General features: G+C 38.9%; 1 protein-coding gene across 5 annotated transcripts in view; it reads left to right on the top strand.

Annotated features, from left to right (window-relative positions):
• The window catches only part of LOC106880368 (rho GTPase-activating protein 7), a 601,077-nt gene that overhangs the window by 248,855 nt on the left and 327,998 nt on the right, over positions 1-24,224 (top strand). The gene's annotated exons all lie outside the window — the stretch shown is intronic.

The raw sequence follows: 24,224 nt of genomic DNA, 5'->3' as shown, positions 1-24,224 counted from the left end.
CTAATCTTCCAATGTTGCATCTTCTGGTATTGCAGCTACCCTCCTCAATGGGGGAAAGAACTGTTCATTCTATGTTCAAGCTCCATCTAAACCTTGCAGGGGAAGAATCTCAAATGTGCAACATTTCCAAAAACTCTGCAATGTTGTTTGGGATGAGTGCACTATGTCACATCGTGGAGCTCTAGAGGTACTTGACCATACCTTCCAGGACATAAAAAACAGTAGCATGCCCATGGGAGGAGTAACAGTTCTTCTTGCTGGAGATTTTTGTTAAACATTGCCAATTATACCCAAAGGATCAAAAGCTGATGAGGTCAATGTATGCTTACAAAAATCGTAACTTTGGCGACATGTGAAAAAAACTTCATCTTACAAGCAACATGAGAATACTTCTACAAGGTGATTGTACAAGCTTCATAAGATTGATAATGGGATATTAACATTCAACCCAAGACTTCAGCAACATGAAATTACATGTGATCAATTGATACTTTCTTTTAAGGTTTTTATGGATAAAGTATTTCCTAACTTATCTGTCAATTACACTGGTGTATACTGGCTATGTGAAAGAGCTAAACAGGCCCCATCAAATGAAATGATGAACTCAATCATGAACTTCAAAAGTCAACAGAGACATCAGAAATGACTTTTCGATCAATTGACAGCAGTTGATCAAGTTCAGGTTGTTCAATACCCTGTTGAATTTCCGAACACACTCAAACCCACTGGGATGCCACAGCATAACTTGGCACTAATACTGGGTGCTCCCATTATGTTGCTTAAAAATCTTGATCTATCTCACCTGTGTAATGAAACTCACTTAACTGTTACTTCCATGAAGCCCCATGTCCTACAGGCAACAATCACAGCAGGTAGTCACAAAGCAGAAAATGTCTTTATTCCAAAAATTCCTTTCATACCTATAGATGTTCCATTTGAATTTAAGATACTTCAGTTTCCAGTCAAACTAAGTTTTGGTATTTCAATTAACAAGTCTCAGAGTCAATCCCTCAATGTAGTTGGACTTCATCTCTCTACTACATGCTTCTCTCATGGCCAACTCTATGTTGCTTGCTCGTGACTTGGAAGCAGCAAGGATTTATTCATTTGGACATCAACAAAAAATTACACAATGAATATTGTTTACCCTGAGATGCTTCAACATTGACAGGTTTTCAGTTGGAAATTCTATTATCATAACAATTTGGATATTTTTTCATAAAATATAGATATTTTGAAATAATTATGAGAATATATCTTTATATTTATTGTTTACTAATCTGAGTAAGAACAGCAGTAAGCTGGGCAATGTCGGGTCATTCAGCTAGTATATATATATATATATATGTGTGTGTGTGTGTGTGTGTGTGTGTATTTTTTCCTGGTGAAGGCCAGTTTATATTCAATAGCCTGTTGAATTTCTGAACACACTTAAACCCACTGGGATGCCAACGCATATCTTGATACTAAAACTGGGTAACCCCATAAACTGGCCTTCACCAGGAAAAAATATAAACTGCTCTACTTCTAGAGTGTGCTTCTTCTCCAGATTTATGTTTTTCTAAAAATGATATATGTATATATATATATATGGTAAATGGAAGATGGAAGATACGAGATTTTTTATTAATCACAACAATTGTTTCAACACATCTAGCATTGATCCCTTATGTTTGGGATACTTAACAGCTGGTTCAGGAGCATCCAACAATGCAGATGTGTCTTTTTGGTTAATTAATAGATATAACTTGTTAATAAACAGTTCCCCAATGTATATATACATGAATACATATACATATACACTCTCTCTCACACACACACATATATAAATATACAAGGCAAGTAAGAAAATGGAGGATATAAAAAGCCAGTAAACATTCCATTATATTTATTTATTAAATAGTAACAAATATGTATTTAAGTGGTAGAAGTAAACAAATGAAATCAGCCAATAAATACATAAACAGATATATATATATATATATATATATATATATATATATATATCGCTTCAATATACCACGACGTCTAAAAAACTTTTGAACTTTTCCACTTTTGTAAACCTCCTTTATCATCCTTTTTTACCTTACTTTCCTTCACCTACCGTCTCTTCGTACTCTGGATGTTCCTAATCTGTCTTCTCTAATCTGCACCTATTACTTTGTATTCTTCTCCCTCCCTTTCTTTTCTCCTCTCGTTTCTTCTCTCCCTGTCACCCCATTTCTCCCTATTGTCCCATCTTCCTTTTTGCTTTGTTTTTTTCTCCCACCTCGCATATATTTTCTTCTCACAACCCCTTTTTCGTTTTTTCTCCTCATGCCTTTATTTTTTTCCCCCACACCTGTTAAAAAAGTTTTTTTTCCAGTTTTTTTCCCCCCTTTTTTTCTTTTTTTTCCTTTTTTCCACGTCCAATTTTCTCATCACGCTTGTTTTTTTTCCACCACACCTTTTGTAATTCTCCTTCCCACGTCTAATTTTCTTTTCTCTCTCGTTCCATCATGCCTGACTACAAATCTTTCCAACTCACTCTCCACAACCGCCTAAAACTATACCTCCGCACACTTCCCTCTCTATACTTTCAACCTACTATACGACTCTCCTTACTCATATTCAAGAAGACTCGTTTCTCTAGTCATATTACGTTTCTCAGTCACTGCTTACATCACCGCCTCATCCCTAAGGGTTTCCGCCTCCATTTCCACCCCACTCTCCACTCCTCTACCACCATTCTACCCATACTCCGCACCACATCCTACCGCCTTATGCGGGCCACCATTCGCTCCAATCTCTCTAAAATCCACACTATCGACCGCCTTCTTCCTCCAGCCTTTTCCATATTTTTCTCCTCTCTGTCACCCTCCCATGCTCACAATACATTGCGCTTTATCATTCAACTTAATCATCTCTTTCATGCATTTCTTACCGACACTAAGCTCCGCAAACTTCACTCACTCCTCCATTCCTCTACACCCGATGCCACTACCCCAACCCCTCCACCACCCTTCTCCCTCCCTGATGTGCATTCCCCACCCACACCCAACCACCCTGCCTCTCCCACACACACTCCACCCCCTCCCTCCCAGCCCTCCACCATCCCGACCGCCCCTCCTAACCCTACTTCATCCCCTCCTACTTCTATTCCACCCACCCCTTCTCCACTTCAGCCTGTCGTTACCATTCCCCCAGATCTTCCTCTCTCTGAGGCGGAGCACTCCGTCCTCAATAGGGGTCTGCGCTTCATCCCACTCACTCCATCCTGCAAGGAATTTCAAACCCGTGCTGATGTCCACAGCTTTGTGCGCCGCGTTAGGTTGGGTGCGCTTTTCCATAACACACCACCCGCACCCAACGAGGACTGCTTCACTGACCTGGGCCGACGACCATCCCAGTGGACGCCTGCTCCTGGCCAATTCCAGGCAGTTGATCTTTTCGCGGGCGCCTGCCAACGCGCTGTGGGCCGGTTTAACTTTTCCAGGCGTCCATCTCGACTCAACATCTCCCCAGCCGAACTCTCGGCCCTTCGATCCCTCCGACGCCGCACGGACATCATCATAAAACCGGCTGATAAGGGTGGAGCCGTGGTAGTATGGCGCGCGGACCTCTACGAGGCCGAAGCTCTCCGTCAACTTCGAGATACCTCATTTTACCGCCCTCTGCCCTCCGACCCCACGCCCAGCTACCAACAGACTGTGTCCTCCACTATCCATGACCTCATCCTCTCCTCCCGTCTCCCCGCCACCGCCTCCAACCTTATTGTTCGCACCCCCACCATTTACTTCCTCCCCAAGATCTATAAACCGAACAACCCTGGCCGCCCCATCGTCTCCGCCTGCAACTGCCCCACCGAGCTTATCTCAAAATACCTAGACCGTGTCCTCGCCCCCCTAGTGGCTTCTCTCCCTTCCCACATTCATGACACTAACCACGCGCTTCGTCTATTCAACTCTTTCTCTTTCCCTCCCGGCCCTTCTAAGCTTCTCTTCACTCTAGACATCCAGAGCCTCTATACAGTGATCCCCCACGACGAGGGGCTGTGTGCCCTGAAGTTTTTTCTAGACCAACGCCCCAACCCACAACCCGACACCTCCACACTCATTCGTCTGGCCGAACTTGTCCTATCTCTCAACTGCTTCTCGTTCGCGGGAGATATCTACCAGCATTCCTCGGGAGTGGCCATGGGGACGAGAATGGGCCCCAACTACGCGAACCTCTTCGTTGGTTATGTTGAGGCCCAAATATTCTCCAGTTTCACTGGTCCCACTCCCGAACTATACGGTCGGTATATCGACGACTGTATCGGTGCCACCTCTCTCTCCCGCGAACATCTTGACTCGTTCCTCTCTTTCGTTCAATCTTTCCATCCTGCCCTCCACTTCTCCTGTACTGTCTCTGACACCTCTGTCCCCTTTCTCGACATTTCGGTCAGCATCCTCCACTCCGCCCTTAGCACCTCCATCCACTACAAACACACAGACTCACACTCCTATCTCAACTTCTCCTCCTCCCACCCTAGACACACAAAACTTTCCATCCCCTATTCCCAATTCCTCCGTCTACGCAGACTTTGTAGCGACAGCCATGACTTTGAGACTCAGTCTCAACTCATGGCTCACCACTTTAGCCTGCGTGGATATCCACCCACCACCATCCACACCGCCCTTGCCAGAGCACGTTCTGTGGACCGTGCATCTGCTCTCTCCCCCCGAACCCGCCCTGCCGTTTCCCGCCTCCCTTTTCCCCTCACCTACCATCCCACCACCCTACCCCTCCAACGCTCCATTCTCCGAGCTTTTCGGCGCCTCCAGTCCGACCCCTCCACCTCCCACATCTTCCCTAATCGACCCCTCCCCTCCTTCAAACGAGCCCACAACCTACGGGACCTCTTGGTCCACAGCTTCTTCCCCAACCCAACCTCCCAACCTGGCTCGTTCCCCTGCTCCCGCCCACGCTGCCGCACTTGCCCTTACCTCTCCAACACCACCCTCCTCACCAGCACCCATCACCGACCCTATCGCATCACCGACTCCTTCACCTGCACGTCTACCAACATCATATATTGCCTCTCCTGCTCTCTCTGCCAATCCCTGTACATCGGACAAACGGGGCGGCGCCTGGCCGACCGATTCGCGGAACACCTCCGAGATATCAACGTCGGCAATGACACCCCGGTGTCACGCCACTTCCGTTCTGCCGGCCACTCCTTGCGGCAACACCTGTCTGTGTTTGGATTGTCCATGCACAGGGGCCATCCGGACTCCCGTTTGCGCCGTGAACAGGGATTAATCTTCTATCTTCGCTCCTTTGCGCCACATGGGCTCAACTCCCCTCCACTCTTCATCTAACCCCCTCCTCCTGTCTCTCTCCCCCACCCTCCCTCCTACCACCCATCTCTCCCCTCCCCCACCTCCTGCTCCGACTCCTACTTCTTTGTACGTCTCTTCACCTCTCTTCATACTTCTCTCCACTCCCACTTCTCTTCACCCCTACTCTTTCTCTCCTCTCTCTTACTCTCTCTCACTCTCTTCTCTCGTACTCCCCCCTCTCTCACTCTTACTCTCTACACTCTTTCTCTCCTCTCTCTTACTCTCTCTCACTCTCTTCTCTCGTACTCCCCCCTCCCCCCTCTCCCCCCTCTCTCACTCTTACTCTCCTACTCTCTACACTCTTACTCTCTCACTCTCTTCCCCTCTCTCTCACTCTCCTTCTCTTCCTTTCTTCTTCCCCCCCCATACCCCTCTTCCCTCTCTCTCACTCTCTTTCTCTTCCTCTCTTTCTCCCCCCATACCCACCTTCCCCTCTTTCTCCCCCCATACCCACCTTCCCCCTCCCCTCTCTTATACCCACCCTCTCTCCTCTCTTCCTCTCCCCTCCCATACCCATCTTCCCCCTCTCTTACATCCACCTTCCCCTTCTCCCTCCTCGTCAACACCCCCTCATAAGCTCATCCCACCACACCCCAACACACTCCTACTCTACCTTCCCACTCCACCCCATACAATTCCTTACACCCACCACCCACCCCTACCCACATACCCCACCCTACCCACATACCCCTACCTCTACCCCACACTCCACCCATGCCTTCCCCACCTCCCAACACCCTCACATCACACCACACCAATACCCTTGCATCACACCACGCACACCACACCAATACCCTCGCATCACACCACGCACACACTACAACTGACCAACTACTTTCTCCCTTTCTCCCTTCCCCCATTTTCACACTACATACGTCAAGATCACCAGCAGTCTACCTCCCACACACAGCCCCTCGTTCCCGATCACCGTTTGTTATCTCCCCCTTTCTTAGCTCTCCTGAAATAAGAATTTCTAACTTCCGGTCAGTCATTGTTATGATCGGCCATTATTATGATTGACCGTTGACTGAACACTATTCAATTTTTTTTCTCCGTGTTTTTCCCCTTGTCTCCGTATTCTTTCTGTTGAAGAGCGTAGCTCGAAACGTCAAAGACTTTCCGTATTCCCGAGCGTCATACTAATATATACTTTTGTTATTTACACCACCTGTCCTCGTCTGTTGTTATTTTTTGTATATTCTCCCATATATATATATATATAAGCAACAAGGATATCCAGAGGTAATGCTGTATGGTTGTTTCATGCAACTCCATTTAATTGAACAATGCAATCATTATATCAATTTAAAATGCAGAGCAATCCTCAGCTGCACAAAGACATAGAATTTAATTAAATTAGAACAGACGGACACATTAGTATAATTATACCTAAAATCTCCAAGAAGTTAAGGAGATTGACAAAGAACATGTTGCCTCTACTACAGCATAGAAGTTACTAAATTATCAAGAAAACTCTGCCTGTCACTGATTTTATTTGTTTTTATGGGGTCAGTTTTAATTTATAGATTAGTTTATCAAATCCTTGTATATCTAAGGCTGAGAGAATAAAGGGCAGTATCTGTTAGGGGTAGGGCTGAGGGAGCAGACAGAAATCACAGTTGGTATAGTCATAAAAATCAAGATTTATTAGAAGCAATATCATGTTTGGTAAAGGAAAACTCAAAACAAGATGTTAGCTGAGAACTAAGGGGGTCGCCCACTAGTAGACCATTGATAATGAAACAGGGGAAGTCTTGTCATGTAGTACTATAGTTAAATGTTTTAAACAATGCTACTATATTGTATACAGTTAAAGTTTATGGCTATTCAGAGGGTTATTAAGAAGAATATATTAACAAAAGGAGAGAAATTTATGAATACTTTTGAGTATATACCAAACTTTTACCACAGTAGAGGGAGGAAAAGAAATTATCCAGAAATAGTTTAATATTTATATATATTGTACACTTAAATACTAACTCATCAAACGGTATCTGTGAATATTGATTAATTGGTATATACTGATATTAATAAAGGAGTATTGAGGTAAAAGAACATGCTAATTATATATTAATAAAATTATAATCTAAGTTTTTTTTTATAAGTAGTGAATATACCAGTATAGTTTTATATAAGCTAAGTATGAATTTATAGATGTACAAAGATTAGCTTAATTTTATGAATAAATAAAATAAAGAAATGAAATAAAATAATCAAGTAGGGCAGAACACCAGAGAAAAGGAATAAAATAGCTTAATTACTAATACTATGGTAAAGTATATGTAGCTTATTAACACCAATAGAGAAGATTTATAGAAAAAGTATAATAATTCAAAATATATTAGACTGAAAATTATATATTAACTTATTTAGCTAATATCAATAAAAGACTGATGTCTGGTATCAGCTAAAGGAATATTTAAGTTATGGAACATTCATATTTTACACTAATCTTTCTGTATATAAACTAAGGGTTATATTATATGTTTAAGAAGTTATTATTGTTACTCCTTACATGATATTTATAGTTTCTTAGTGGTACTTGTTTAGAAGGGTTATTTATATAAAGGCCCTTATAAAATACCAAGATCAGGAGGGTAGAGCCATTTAAGAAAGAGATAAATCAAGTAATTTCTAAAGATCATTTCAAACAATATTGTCTTATTGTATAAAGTTAAAATTCAGGGTAATCAAGAAGATTATTAAGAATGAAATTTTAACAAAAGGATAAACCTTCTATGAATATTTTGAGTATATACCAATTTTACTTTTTTACCACAATAGAGGGAGGAAAAGAAAATTGCAAAGAAAATAGTTTAATATTTATTTACTTACTAGCAGAGATACCCGGCATTGCCTGTATTACATGCAATTGAAAAATGAGACTTTTCTGTTATATTTTCTGTAAGGAACTGGAATACATATGATTCGAATTTCATCAAAATTGCACATGAGGGTTCTTTCCCTCTTTACACACCCTAAAAAAATTCTAATCATGAGACATGTATCCCATACTATTGATCTTTATGTGCATATTCCAAAATTTCAGTCTTCTGGAACCTGTAAAAAAGATTTTGCTCCTGCTAAATGGAGCTCATGGAGCTCTAAAATGTGGAAATGAAGGCCCCTATTGTGGGTGGGGGTGTTAATGTCAACCAGAGAAGTTGAATTGTTGGGAATGATTATAACTTGGGTCTTATAGTATGCCTGTATATATGTGAGAGTATAGTCTCCCTTTAATAGTTTCAGTATGAAATTGAAAGTATTAAAGTGAAAATATTTGAAATTACAGTAGTGACATGTTATTGTTTCACGTTTGACAGGTAATACTGAAATAGTGGAATAGTTTCAGTGTTAGAGTGAAAGAATCTGACATTACAGTAGACTGATGTTATTGTTTCACTTTTCACACGTAATACTGAAATAGTGGAGGAGATATGATATTGCTGTGGACTCGAACTATGCAGGGAGTAAAAAAATTTTTTGGCCTAAGACACTACATGGACTCTAAAAGAATTTTGCTCCTGAAAAATGGAGCTCATGGAGCTGAAAAATGTGGGAGTTAAGACCCCTATTGGTGATGGGTGTATTAATGTCAACCAGAGAAGTTTAATTGTTGGGAATCTTTTTAACTTGTGTGTAATATGTATTGTTTGAATTTCTTTGAAATAGGAAATATATGTATGGTCACTGGGTTTGTAAAAGAGAGCAAAGCTACAGGAAAGCAAAAGACGAATGATCATGATAATCAGTCAGCTACCATAGCCTAGTCGTTACAACTCCCCAATGTAGGATCCATAATGCATCTTACACCACAGCTGTAAGATGCATTATGGATCTATAGCAATTGGAAGGGCATGACCCAATTGAAACAACAATGTGTGACGTTTGGAGTAAAGGGAAATGAAAGTGTCGCCTCTGGAGTTTGCAAATGACCACTATACTGATAGGTAACTGGGCAGAAAATATTTACAATCAATAAATGTCTTAGAACAACCAGTCACTCATCTGGAAAGGCCTTGAAATCAATGTTACCAACTGGGGACTATATGTGTCGCAGTGATAATAAAAAGACTCAAAGGAGGTCTGCAACGAAATAATTTTACTCAACACTTTGCAAGTGAATCAGTGGAAGCAAAGATGTGTCTCATTTACTTGACAATTTGTGCACCACATTGCAGAAATCACAATGTAAGTATATCTGAAAGGATAGTCTTACACTGTTGTACCGTTGAATTACAAATAATGCTCATCTGTTATGTTCGGGTGACCCTATAGCTACCAATAGTACAACTGTATTCGTCTTTGCTTAGATAAAATGACTAAATTGTGGGTGTGAAGTCCCCATGAAGGGGTCTTTGTAACTTCTAAGAAGAAAAAATTTTAGAAATATTACTTTATTTGTGTGTAATATGTATGGTTAAAATTTCATCAACATCAAAAATATATGAATTTTCATGGGGGTTATGGCCATTATGCATAGAATATAATTTCCAAATTTCTTAAAGATCCATTCAATACTTTTGACGTAGTTTTGGATAAGAAAACAAATGACTAATGTGTGTGTTTGTGTGCATATGTATGTGTGTGTGTATGGATGTATATATGTATAGATATCTGTATGCATTTATATATGTGTACATATTAGATGTACACCTATATATATACATCTACACATATGTATACATATACATGTATGCATATAGATCTCTCTATATATATATCTATACATATACGTGTACATATACATCTATATGTATACATATACATCTCTCTCTCTCTCTCTCTCTCTCTTTCTCTCTCTCTCTCTCTCTCTCTCTATATATATATATATATATATATATATATATATACACACACACACACACCATTAAAGTGAAAGAAATTTTTTTTGACTAAAACACAACCGGAACCCTAAGTAAGGCATGGGTAAAATTTGAATGAAATTGGTTGTGTAGTTCTCGAGTTTTAGGGAAGCACACACACACACACAGACACACATTCTCATTTTTATATATATAGATTACTTATCTAAATATCAACTTATATGGTTTCTATAGAGATTGATCAATTGGATTTATCTGGTATTTAATAATGGACCAACTGAAGTTAAAGAACATGTTAATTGTATACTGATTTAATTAAATTGAACTATTTTATGTTGGCGAGATAATGGTATTACCTTATATAAGCTGAGTAGGAAATAATAGAGGTACAAGGATTAGATTTATTTAAGGCTACTATAAAATAATAATAACAATAATAATAAAATGATTAGTTAGGTTAGAGCATAATAGAAAAGGAATAAAGACAGCCTAATCACTGAAACCATAATAAAAAATCCATACCTTATTAACTTCAATAGCAAATATTTATAGAAAATGTATAATAATTTAAGTAAAACAATATGTCATTATTGGATAAAGTTAAAGTTTAATTAAATTCTATGTCTTTGTGCAGCTGAGGATTGCTCTGCATGAAACGATCGTACTGCATTACCTCTGGATATCCTTCTTGTTTATTTTGATTTTAATCACCTTACTTTGAAATTATATGGATAATACCATACTAAATTTTGGTGCCTCAACTTAAGTACCATCTGAATCTAAATTTTTGCTGAACTCATCTATCATGCCCAATATATATATATATATATATATAGATGAATGAATAATAATAAATGAGTGTACAGATACAAATCCCTTACGGATGTTTCTACCATGAGGCCTCAGAATTTTCAAAGTCATCCTCATCACGTCAGTGATATACAGAGATGAACAAACATTGGACAGAGATTGGACAATATAACACCAGTTTATCCTTGGGATGTTACTCCATATTCCATATTCTTCTTAGCATAAATTTCTATGCATATATTTTAAACACTCATTAGGAATATATCCATGTGTCTGGATATGTATAACTACTAGTACTTGTATACCTAGGTGGATTAAAATACATCTAACATCTATACTACATGTACATCCCATCATCCCCACATGAGCCAGGATAACCCCCATTGTAACTATAATTAATTCCATGTGGTTACAAAGTTACAGTCTTTACAACCTGATATAATTATAATACGTCACATGAATACTTTCTGCTTCTATCCAGAATTGATACTAATCTCAACCTTACTTTTTGTGTCTATGAATGGTTTACACACTAGTTTTGCAATACACAGTTACCCCACTTCAACTATAGTCTACAAGCCTAAATATGCTTTAACTTAGACCTGTCCACATTAACCCTTGTATTTTGGACTTTACTCATAAGCTTGAAATTAGTACTCAGACCTACCCACAACGTAATAACACTTCATAAACACTATTCTAGTGTATGACTTAGCTATGCATCTTAGTACGATAATATACTTTAAGACTACTTTTCTATGATAGAACCCTTTAGTGTCTGTTTATCATTTATTTACTTTTCAGCTAATTGCTTCTCCCTCCATGACTCTTGTGCCGATATTTATTTGTTGACTGGATGTGTATCTCTGATATAACTAAATAAAACGCTACTCACATATCCGTAAGTAATTCCCATAGCCCATCCATTAGTGAGGACCCACCTGAATATTCATGCCTTAAATATTCTTAAATTCCACAGAGGAATATATATATATAAAGATACAGAGATAAATTTTTTTATTTTCAAACACATGATAATGCTAATAAATAGTGTGGTCAGGATAAGTTATCCATACATTGCAGAAAAATATGTTACCGGCCAGCCATGAGACTCAAACTCACATCCCTGTGATTACGCAATGTATGGATAATTTATCCTGAACACGCTATTTATTAGCATTATCATGCATTTGAAAATAAAAAAGTTTATTTCTGTATCTTTCAATACATCTCAACGCTTCTAAAACAAACTTTGTTTACTTTCATTGTAAGTTGAATTTATATATATATATGTCTTCCTGGGTCTACCTCTTCCACAGGTTCCCTCAACCGCTAGGGTGTGGCACTTTTCATGAGGATAGCTGTGTGAAAACATGCCACACCCTAGTGGAAGAGGTAGACTCAGGAAGACCTGGGATGAGGTGGTGAAGCACGACCTTCGAACATTAGGCCTCACCGAGGCAATGACTTGTGACTGAGACCTTTGGAAATATGCTGTGCATGAGAAGACCAGGCAAGCCAAATGAGACCATAATCCGAGGCCTCTGCCAGGGGTGTAGCCAGCCCACTTATGCGTACCTTTCCTTCATTGGACACTAAACTCCGCTTGCGAAGACCTGTTGAGGCAAGTGAAATCGAAATCGAACCAAATTCGATGACTGGCATCCATGCCAACCTTCCTTCATTGGACACTAAACTCGGCTTGCGAAGCCCTGTTCGGGCAAGTGAATTCGTAATTGTGTTGGCACCTGTACCAGTGGAGCGCTAAGAGCACCGTCCGAGCATGATCATTGCCAGAGCAGCAGTCTGGCTTCCGTGCTAGTGGCACATAAATAGCACCATTTGAGTGTGATCATTACCAGTGTCACCCCAATGGCACTTGTGCCGGTGGCACATGAAAAAAACATTCAAGCAAAATCGTTGCCAGTGCCGCTGGACTGGTTCCTGTGCAGGTGGCATGTAAAATACACCATTTTGAGCATGGCCGTTGTCGGTACTGTCTGACTGGCGTTCGTGCTGGTGGCACGTAAAAAGCACCCACTACACTCTCAGAGTGGTTGGCGTTAGGAAGGGCATCCAGCTGTAGAAACTCTGCCAAATCAGATTGGAGCCTGGTGTAGCCATCTGATTTGCCAATCCTTAGTCAAATCGTCCAACCCATGCTAGCATGGAAGGTGGACGTTAAACGATGATGATGATGATATATATATATCAGCTGCTAGAAAAACCACCGCAGAGAATTGGAATGGATGGAATACACCCACCCACGACCCAGAGGATAATCTCCAAACACGAAAAATGGTTGCACATGCTGTAGGTGCAAGTCTGAAGACCACCCTGCAGAACCATATAGTTAAATTCAATGAAAAACTATACATGCAGGTCCAGGGAGTGTCAGTGTGGCCGGAGATGTGGCAAGCCTATTCATGACCTGGTGGGACAAAAAGCTGAAAACAACTCTCGAAGAACACTCAATAACAATCAAACTATACAGGAGATATGTGGATGACATTAACATCGTAGTCAAAACACCATCAAACATTCAGACTGAAGAGAACGAGAAGATCGTGATGGAAAACATCCAGAATATAGCTAATACAATACACCAGAGCATCAAGGTAACAATAGATTACCCAACAAGACACCTAAACATGAGACTCCCAGTACTTGACACAGAACTTTGGCTAGAAACAATTAATGACAAAGTTCAAATCCTCCACTCACATTATATGAAACCTATATCTTCAAAGTATGTTATCCATAAGAATTCGGCTCTATCACACAGTGTGAAAATCAATATATTAGTAGCCGATTTGGTTAGAATAATGAAAAACATATCCCCCCTGTGTAGTCCATGGGAGAGGCAAAGACATATTCAAGACTTCATGCATCACATGCAGTTTTCGGGATACAGCCAGAAAGATAGAATCCGAGTATACAGAGGAGCTAACAAGAAATTTGAGGAGATTGTTATCAAAGATACAGATGGAACACAACCTAGATACCGTAACAAACAGTGGAATAGACTACAAAGAATTAGTGACAAAACAAACAGAAAGAGCACGTGGTACAATACCGACAAGTTCCAGGGAGTAATGTTTGTGGACGCCACGCCACACGGAGAACTAGCCCGCAGATTTCGAAAAATCCTCAAAAGTAGCAAGTTGAGGATAAATCATCATCATCATCATCATCATCATCGTTTAACGTCCGCTTTCCATGCTAGCATGGGTTGGACGATTTGACTGAGGACTGGTGAAACCGGATGGCAACACCAGGCTCCAATCTAATTTGGCAGAGTTTCTACAGCTGGATGCCCTTCCTAACGCCAACCACTCAGAGAGTGTAGTGGGTGCTTTTACGTGTCACCCGCACGAAAACGGCCACGCTCGAAATGGTGTCTTTTATGTGCCACCCGCACAAGCCAGTCCAGGGGCACTGGCAACGATCTCACTCGAAAATCCTACGGGAGCCAGTCAGGCGGTACTGGCAATGGCCACGCTCAAAATGGTGCATCTCATGTGCCACCCGCACAAGAGCCAGTCCAGGGGCACTGGCAACGATCTTACTTGGCTTGCCGGGTCTTCTCACGCACAGCACATTTCCAAAGGTCTCGGTCAGTAGTCATCGCCTCGGTGAGGCCCAATGTACGAAGGTCTTGCCTCACCACCTCAGCCCAGGTCTTCCTGGGCCTACCTCTTCCACGGGTTCCCTCAACTGTTAGGGTGTGGCACTTTTTCACGCAGCTATCCTCATCCATTCTCACCACATGTCCATACCAGCGCAATCGTCTCTCTTGCACACCACAACTGATGCTTCTAATGTTCAGCTTTTCTCTCAAGATACTTACACTCTGACGGGTATTCACATTGACATTACACATCCAACGGAGCATACTGGCTTCATTCCTTGCGAGCTTACGTATGTCCTCAGCAGTTACAGCCCATGTTTCACTGCCATGTAGCATGGCTGTTCGTACGCACGCGTCATACAGTCTGCCTTTTACTCTGAGTGAGAGTCCCTTTGTCGCCAGCAGGGGTAAGAGCTCTCTAAACTTTGCCCAGGCTATTCTTATTCTAGCAGCTACACTTTCAGCGCACCCACCCCCACTACTAACTTGGTCGCCCAGATAGCGGAAGCTATCGACTACCTCTAGTTTTTCACCTTGGAATGAGATAGAAGTTGTTTCCTGTTTGTTTACAGTCTTTATTGCACCTGAACATCTGCCACAACCAGGGAGATCCATTAGATCAATAATATGTAAAACATATCCCTTCAGAAGAACAAGCTGTGTTGAGGAGAGTTGCATTGTGTGCAAATATAGTCCTGGTGCCAACTGCAAAGCCAGAAATGTGGTCTACAAAATAAGCTGTATGGATGGTGAGTGTAAAAACAGAAACACGACATACATAGGTGAAACGGCAAGAAGTTTGGCTGAGCGTGTAAACGAACATTGGAGGGACTATAATAATCAAAAACAAACCTCGGTGCTCTACCAGCATGCCAAAGAACAACATGGTGGTGTACTGGACAGAGTTAGCATAGAAATCCTGTCTAGACACCCCGGTGACGCATCGTTGCGGCAAATACAGGAGTCGGTCCTCATAACTGAAACGCAACCAATTTTGAACACCAAATACACGTAGATGAGGGCCTTACAATTGCCCATGGTTGCATGTGTTGTTCACACATATGATGCGGAATATAAACGTAAATAAATAAATTTAAATTTAAAAAAAAAAAAAAGTATCTATCTGATCTGATATAAACGAAATTGTTACAAACACACATATGGACGCACATACTTACATATAAGCATGAACACATAAGTGCGTGCACACATACGAGCTTGCACACACTCACATGCTCATACCGAACAGTTTTCAAAACAACGCGAAAACAACGCCAGATCATACATTCAAAATAAATGGAAGTGGAGAGACAGGTTACTGAAGAGATTGCAAGAGTGCAATGAAATAATTTAACAAAAAAAACTATATAAATTAATAAAAGACTGAACCAGTGCGTGTGTTTATTACCGGCATAATGCCTCTCCCAAGGTTTAATTGTATTTCTTTCAACACACGTATCCACATCAAGAATCTTGCACACGAAATACACATATATATATATATGTATGTATGTATATATATATATGTATATGTATTTATATATGCATATATACATGTATATATGCATGTATACATATATATACACATGCGTATATATAGAGCATAAAAGGTGTGACAGGTGAATATATATTTATTTGACCACGTGACATCCTTAGGGTTATGCCCATTTTGCAAACTTTCTCATGCTGTATTAATTTCATTGTAGAAGAAATTATGCTAACACGTTTGCATTAATAGGTAGTATTGGCATTATACAATACAATTGTATATTCATAAATCAATGGAAATAAAGAAAGCTAGCTCATGAGATCATCAGAGCTTCATGTTTACACCAACAATTAACTTGATGTGTATATGTGTGTGTGTCTTTGTTTTCCTGTCTCTTTGCCTTGACATCAAGAAGTAGTTGTAAATGAGTGTCATTGTTATGCAAAAAGTGTTATGTGTTTCCAATCTTCCATGTGATCATGTCTAGTCAAGGTGAAATATTACTTTATTTGGAATGTTTTGGTGATGGGAATGGCATCTGGTTGTATAAAATCTGTCTGAACCATGTGAGCATGGAATAGTAGATGTTTCTATATATGTATATATATATATATATATATATATATATGTATATTATGTGGATGATAATATTTTCAACCAAGACATCACAACTGTATCAGATTGTTCAAGTAAATCGATTCTGCATATGAATGTATATCTACTGGATTGCTGACATTTATCAGTGGTTTCTCCCATTGTTTTGATGCACCGTTTTCTATCTATATATATAAAAATGAGAATGTGTGTCTGTCTGTCTGTCTGTGTGTGTGTGTATCCCTAAAACTCGAGAACTACGCAACCAATTTCATTCAAATTTTACACATGCCTTACTTAGGGTTCCAGTTGTGTTTTAGTCAAAATATTTTTTAACTTCTTGCAGAGTTCAAGCCCACGGCAACATAATATCTCCTCCACTATTTAAGTATTACGTGTCAAAAGTGAAACAAAAACACTCATGTCAAATACTTTCACTTTAAAAATGAAACTATTCCACTAACTGAAACAATCACATTTCGATACTGTAATGACAGATACTTTCAGAGAGAGAGAGAGAGAGAAAGAGAGAGAGAGAGAGAGAGAGAGAGAGATGTATATGTATACATATAGAAGTATATGTACACGTTATTCCTCTAACTGAAACAATCACATTTCGATACTGTAATGACAGATACTTTCAGAGAGAGAGAGAGATGTATATGTATATATATATAGATGTATATGTACACGTATATATATAGATATATATGCATACATGTATATGTATACATATGTGTAGATGTATATATATATATAGATGTACATGTAATATGTACACATATATACATATATATACATACATACAGATATCTATACATATATACACCCATCACACACATACACATGGACACAAACACACACATTAGTCATTTGTTTTCTTATCCAAAACTACGTCAAAAGTACTGAATGGATCTTTATGAAATTTGGAAATTACATTCTATGCATAACGGCCATAACTCCCATGAAAATTCATATATTTTTGATGTTGATGAAATTTTAACCCGAACATAACAGATGAGCATTATTTGTAATTCAACGGTACAACAGTGTAAGACTACCCTTTCAGATATACTTACATTGTGATTTCTGCAATGTGGTGCATAAATTGTCAAGTAAATGAGACGCATCTTTGCCTCCACTGATTCATTTGCAAAGTATTGAGTAAAATTATTTTGTTGCAGACCTCCTTTGAGTCTTTTTATTATCACTGCGACACACATAGTCCCCAGTTGGTAACATTGATTTCAAGGCCTTCCCAGATGAGAGACTGGTTATTCTAAGACATTTATCGATTGTAAATTTTGTCTGCAATTTGGAAATTATATTCTATGCATAACGGCCATAACTCCCATGAAAATTCATATATTTTTGATGTTGATAAAATTTTAACCCGAACATAACAGATGAGCACTGTCTGTAGCTGGTCTTCTCTTAGAAGAGCCCCGCTTCTCACATGGACAACTGTATGTTGGCTGCTCAAGGGTGGGCAGCAAAAAAAAACCTATTTGCATATGCTCCACAAGGGAAAACAAGGAACATTGTTTACAACGAGGTGTTATAATCAGAACAGCAAGAAAATATGTACATGATCACCTTCTTTTACGAAACTTCATTGACTTTCATATATTTATATTGATATACATATATATACGTGTGTTTGGGTGCGTGTGTGTGTGTATATATATATCTCTATATATAAAGATGAGAATGTGTGTCTGTCTGTCTGTGTGAATCCCTAAAACTCGAGAGCTACATAACTCTCTTTTACAAACCCAGTGAAAATACATATATTTCAAGCAATACATATAACACCAAAGTTAAAAATATTCCCAACAATTCCACAATCCCCAACCTCCAGAGCTATTGAAGAAACTGTTATCATCAACTGACCAAGATTCCTAACATTTGCAAAACAAAATTAGACAATACGACGCTGTACTACAGATGACATCATTTGGAACCACAAGAGATTTAACTGAGGCAGCATTCATCCAAACTTTCAAGATCCAACCTCAGATTTATCATCGCATTGTCTCTCTACTACCTCTGTCAAATGAATCACCAAATTTGGCCTTTCATTATTTATAATCTGTATATGTTTGTTTGGTTATGAAATAAAATACACAAAACGTGTTTCTGAATTACGTGTATTTACTTTATATACATATGAGTTGAAAACTTTCTTCTAGCATTCCACTTAATATCTATGTTCCATGCTGGCATGGATTGGAGAGTTATTAATGTAGAAATATGGTATCGTAGTCTAGACGGCGTTTTTAGATTTCATTATTCTCTTTAACCCAGGCAACGCCGGGTGTTTCTGCTAGTCATTAATAAAACACTGCAGTTTTGACAACATGGGTATGTTAGTAAATATTATATTCAGTCTTGTAATAAATAGAACAACATTTCATAGGCTGATAACCGTTGGTTGGTTGTAAGATGATTCTAACAGTATAGCAAGTGAGGTATCATCATCATCAACCTTGCTATCAATATTGCTAACATCACTATAACTACAATGACCATGACAGCATTGACCACTGCAGCCATTACCCCCAAATCACCTATCTTTTGAAAGCAAACGAAATATTGAAAATGTTGTTTGCGATATAAAAATGGATGGTTAAGGTTGGAACCCTTTTGATCATTGGTCTGATCTGTATGATTAGGGTTAGCTTGATGGTGGAATGTTAAAATTTTTAAATCATTCCTGTTTAATGATTTCCTCCCCTACTCTTCCAGTGCCTGGTCCTAGATGTCTAAGTTAGGGTGTGTCAGTCTGTCCTCAAGTAACTGCCTGTAAATCTTTCCAGATATATTTCTTTCTCCTCCTTCTCATTATCATCATTCCCATCATTATTATTATTATTATTATTATTATTATTATTATTATTGTTCAGTAGTTTTATTTTTATAACGTGCTTTCACTTCACTACCGAGCGCAGCTCTGTGCGCCTTGGGTATGTGCTGTGGTTTGCTGTGGTGTTCTTATGGTTACTGTATTGAAAGTGTTTTGCGTAAGATGTGTGCAGTGCCCAGTAGTGCAATTTTCTGTATGTTATATATATTTGTAAGTCCTGGTGTTTTTGTTATGTATTTGTCTGAATATTTTTTTATTATACCTAAGATAGGAATTGTTTCTGTTTTTAGATTCTACATTCAAGTTACCTCTATTTCCAGGTCTTTGTATTTTGAGTTACCTCTATTTCCAGGTCATTGTATTTTATTATTATTATTAGCATCTTCTTTCAATTCTGTTTCCATTTCTTGTTGAGCGTCTTCCTGACACCTAGGGCAGAGAAATGTACTGTATACATTGGTAGGCCATTAAAATAAACACACCAGATTGTTCATTTACAAAGTTATGTGATAGAGAAAAAGGAAAAAATAAAAAAGTAAACAAAATAAAAGGGGGAAAAGGAAAGAAAATTTACAGCAACAATGCTCTTCTCAATACGTGTGATGTGCCAGCTAAGACAATCTTTTGCACTTTCTGCATGGATGGTAACCCAGGGGTCATTCTTAAATAATTTTCAGTTCTCTTTTTTGATCATTCCAAGTGCTCTTACAATCACTGGTATTGTAACCATCTTGATGTGCCACATCTTTTTGGTTTCGATTAGCAAATATTTATATTTTCTGAGCTTATCAAATTCTTTTACCAAGATATTATAGTCACAAGGTATGCTCATGTCAATCAATAAACAGACTTGATTGTTTTGGTCTTTCACAACAATATCTGGTTTATTTGCTTTGATGGTCTGGTCTGTACATAGTGGGAAGTCTCAAAGAATCGTTACATTTTCTCCCTCAGTTACAGCCTCAGGGTGGTGCTTGTACCATTTGTCAGCAGTTTTGATTTTATAATTCCAACACATTATCCAAAGTAGATATTGGCCAGCTCTGTTATGTCTTGATTTGTACTCTACAGGTACTAAAACCTTACATCCTTAGGTGGTCCACTGTTTTTATCCCATCATTGCAGTATTGGCACTTTGGGTCTACATCATTTTCCATTACATTGGCTTGATAGTTCTGGGTCAATAAGCTCTGATCTTGGGCAGCCAAGATAAAGCCTTTACTCCCTACCTTTATCCCTGATCTCTATAGCCACTGACAGGTGTGCTTCTGGTCTACATCAGCTTGTTTGCTACGGGACACATATTTGTGAGGCAGAGGTTTTTGTTCCCACCTATCAACCAATTGTTCAAATGCATTTTGCTTTGCTATTGATTTCACCTTCTTTTCAACTACAGTTGCCACATTTCCATCATGCTGTTCAACCTGGGTATTATGCATAAACTCACTTGAAAATTTTTTGCTCTCCTTCATAACAGGACGAAGCTTCTTGCATCTTTCATGGTTTTCAATGAGCTTTAGTATCCAGTCATGAGACGTTTCAAGATATTTTGCCAGTCCAATTGTTGTGGTTTTGTAGGAGATTTCAAATTGGATCAAGCCTTGACCTCCTTGAGCTCTGGGTAGGTAAAGACAATCTGTGTCTGCCTTTGGGTGGTACATCTTATTGCAAGCTTACGGATTTTCCGGTCAGTCTTCTTTATTTTGCTCATATTCCAGTTCAACACTTTGAAACTGTAAATAACAACCGGAACTGCTGAAGAATTTATAGCTGACACCTTGTTACATGCATTTAACTTGGATTATTAGGACTGCTCGAACTCTCCTGTAACACTCCTTCCTGATCTTCTCTTTCATACTTGCATGCTGAATGCCAGAGCCCTCATTTATTCTGGGGTATGTGCAAGTTTGTTCCTGCTCAAGTTCTTTTATATCTGTGTCAACATCCCACACCAATGAATGTGAGGTCTTCAATTTCCCTTTCTAGAAAGTGGCCTTGGCACATTTATCAATACCAAATTCCATCCTGAAGTCATCACTGAATGCTTTCACAGTATGTAGTAGTCCTTCAACTTTATCATCTTTGCCATAGAGTTTTAAGTCATCCATTTAAAATAGATGACTTATTTTATATCCATACTCTATACTGTTAAGTTCACTTGCAAGGGGTATTAGAGCTGTGCAGAAAATTAAAGGTGAAAGTGAGTCACTTTGGAAGATGCTGTATTTAATATTAATATTTTTTGTGGTCACTACTCCATTAGAGTGGTATAATTAGAGGTTCATATTGCACATTGACATGTGCTTCAGGAAGTTTGAAATCAAAGGAGAAATTTTGAAGATATCCAGTGATTTCAAGATCCATGGATGCGGTATGCTGTCAAAGGCCTTATTATAATCAATCCATGAAGAACTGAGATTTCTGTGTTTGTTATGACAGTTCTCAAGGATCACGTGATTGATTAAGAGTTGGTCTTTACATCCATATGAGCTTCATCAACATACTTTTTGTTCAGTGGGGAAAATATTGTTCTGTTCCATAAATTTGTATGTTTTCTCCATGAAAATGGATGTTAAAATTTTATACATGGTAGATAAACATGTTATGGCTCTATAGTTTTGGGGAAATTTGGTTACATTATTCTTTGGGAGTAGGTAAGTAATACCTCTTGCTAACCAATCTGTTTTCGTAGGATCTCTCATAATTTCATTGAATAACTGGACTAACTTTTCATGTGCACATGGGAGCGAGGCAAGCCAGAAATTTGGCACCCTGTTATTACTAGGGGATTTCCACTTATGAGCCTTCGTCAGTGTCATCCTTAGATTTGCTATTGTGATGACTTCCCATGCTTGTTCTGGTAAGTTTTGAGAGGATCCTTCTGCGCATCTAATCCAGTTTGCATTTTCATTGTAAGTGTTTTCATCACTCTAGATATTTTTCCAGAAGTTTTCAACTTCTTCCATGGCAGGTGGTGAGGTCTTCATTGGTTATTTCTCCTTCCCTATTTCTCTGTAGAATGTTTTCGCATTGGATGTGAACAGCTTATTTTGCTTGTAAAATTTGTTTCTCTTCTCAAATTTTCGTATTTTTTGAGCTTTTGCTTGGACTTTTTGTCACAGTGTTTCTTTCGCTGAAAGTAATTCTTCTCTTGGTGAGAATCTATTTTTTCTCTTTATCTTTCTTCCTTTTCTGGTTTTTACATCGTTTCCACAGATTAGTTCATTCAATATTGATATTTCACCTCTCATTATTTCAATCTCTTTTTCAATTTTACTTTTTCAGTTTGGAATTTTTCTCAGGTTTGTATTTTTTTGTATTTTTTTTTTCAGAGGCATACAACTAGTTTCAATTGTCTTAGCAGCTGTGTAAATAATTTCATTTAATTTAGTGAGATCTGGTTTTAGTTCTTGTATAATTTCCTTTGTTACATAGTTTCCAATTTTAATTTGTTTTCTATTTTGGATTGTATTTGAGAGCTTATGAAGTGGTTCTCTATCATGCATATTGGTGTGTTTTACAACTGCAAGCTTATTCATGATTTTCTGCTTCAGTTCTATCATGTTCTGCAGTAAGTGTATAATGTTCAAATATTGTTTCTTTGCCACTTTCCTCGCTATCTTTATCAGGTTCATTACAATTTATTTCACCAGATGTTTGCATGTTCTGGTCAATGGTAGTCTTTCAATTGAAACTCAAGGAAAGTTACTCTCTTTGTCTAGTTCTTCATTTCCTTTCTGTCTTATATTTAAGTCATTTTCTGCTGCTTGCTTGATCGTGGTTATTTTACTATCCGTGAGCCTTTTATTTCTGAAAATATCCCTCCTAACATTTGCTAACTTGTTTTCATCCAAATATAGTCTGCTGTCTTGATTTCATGTTCTCCATATTTGATAAGGGTATGCAGTGTGTTTCTCTTCAGGTAGCCTGCCTAATGCATAGTAATAGGCGTATATTACTTCTGTATACTCTTCGTCTCACATTTTTCTTTCTGCGGTGTGTGTAGTGGTGGACTTGGAAAGTTTGAGTTGGGGCAGTTCCCATTCAAGTGACCATCCAGGTTTGTATTCAGAGAAGAGTTTGTACCAGTGAATGACTTTTTGACCCCAGGCTGGCTTTCTTTGGGGGAGGGGGGCGCTTCTAGATTAACCATAGGACAAACGATTTGGTGTACTGTTGTAATTTTCCTTTTTGTTTCTTAAGACATATTTGTACTACTTTAAAATTATTAGTATTGAGCCCTGTATTGTGGCAGATGTAGAAATGGTTGTTGTCTCTGTCACTATTGTCGACTCTGCCATTAATACCGTTAAAGTTACTTTAACCTTGCTATTACAGCATTGCTCATCATTAGTTACCATCCATAATGCCTTGATCTGTAATGCTGTAGCTAACCTTTGTAGCCATGGTGACAGTATAACCGTTATTTATTTAAATCTGCCAATATGTATATTCTCAGGTCCCCAGTGGGTACATCTGTGGTGGCTAATTGAGTCATCTATACATATTGTAAAGCTGAGTTTGTGAGCGTGTGCGTGTGTGTGTGTGTGTGTGTGTGTGCGTGTTGCATCTATAGAAATCCACACTTTACAAGATAGCAATCTGGGAGTCACACCAATGGATTCCTCATGGTCGAAAATGCCCG

Source organism: Octopus bimaculoides, chromosome 13 (assembly GCF_046866305.1).
Source record: "Octopus bimaculoides isolate indiv1 chromosome 13, ASM4686630v1, whole genome shotgun sequence".
In the NCBI taxonomy this organism is placed as follows: Eukaryota; Metazoa; Mollusca; class Cephalopoda; order Octopoda; family Octopodidae; genus Octopus; species Octopus bimaculoides.
Note: the sequence above shows the minus strand (reverse complement) of the source record. Positions and strands in the feature narration are given on the sequence as shown.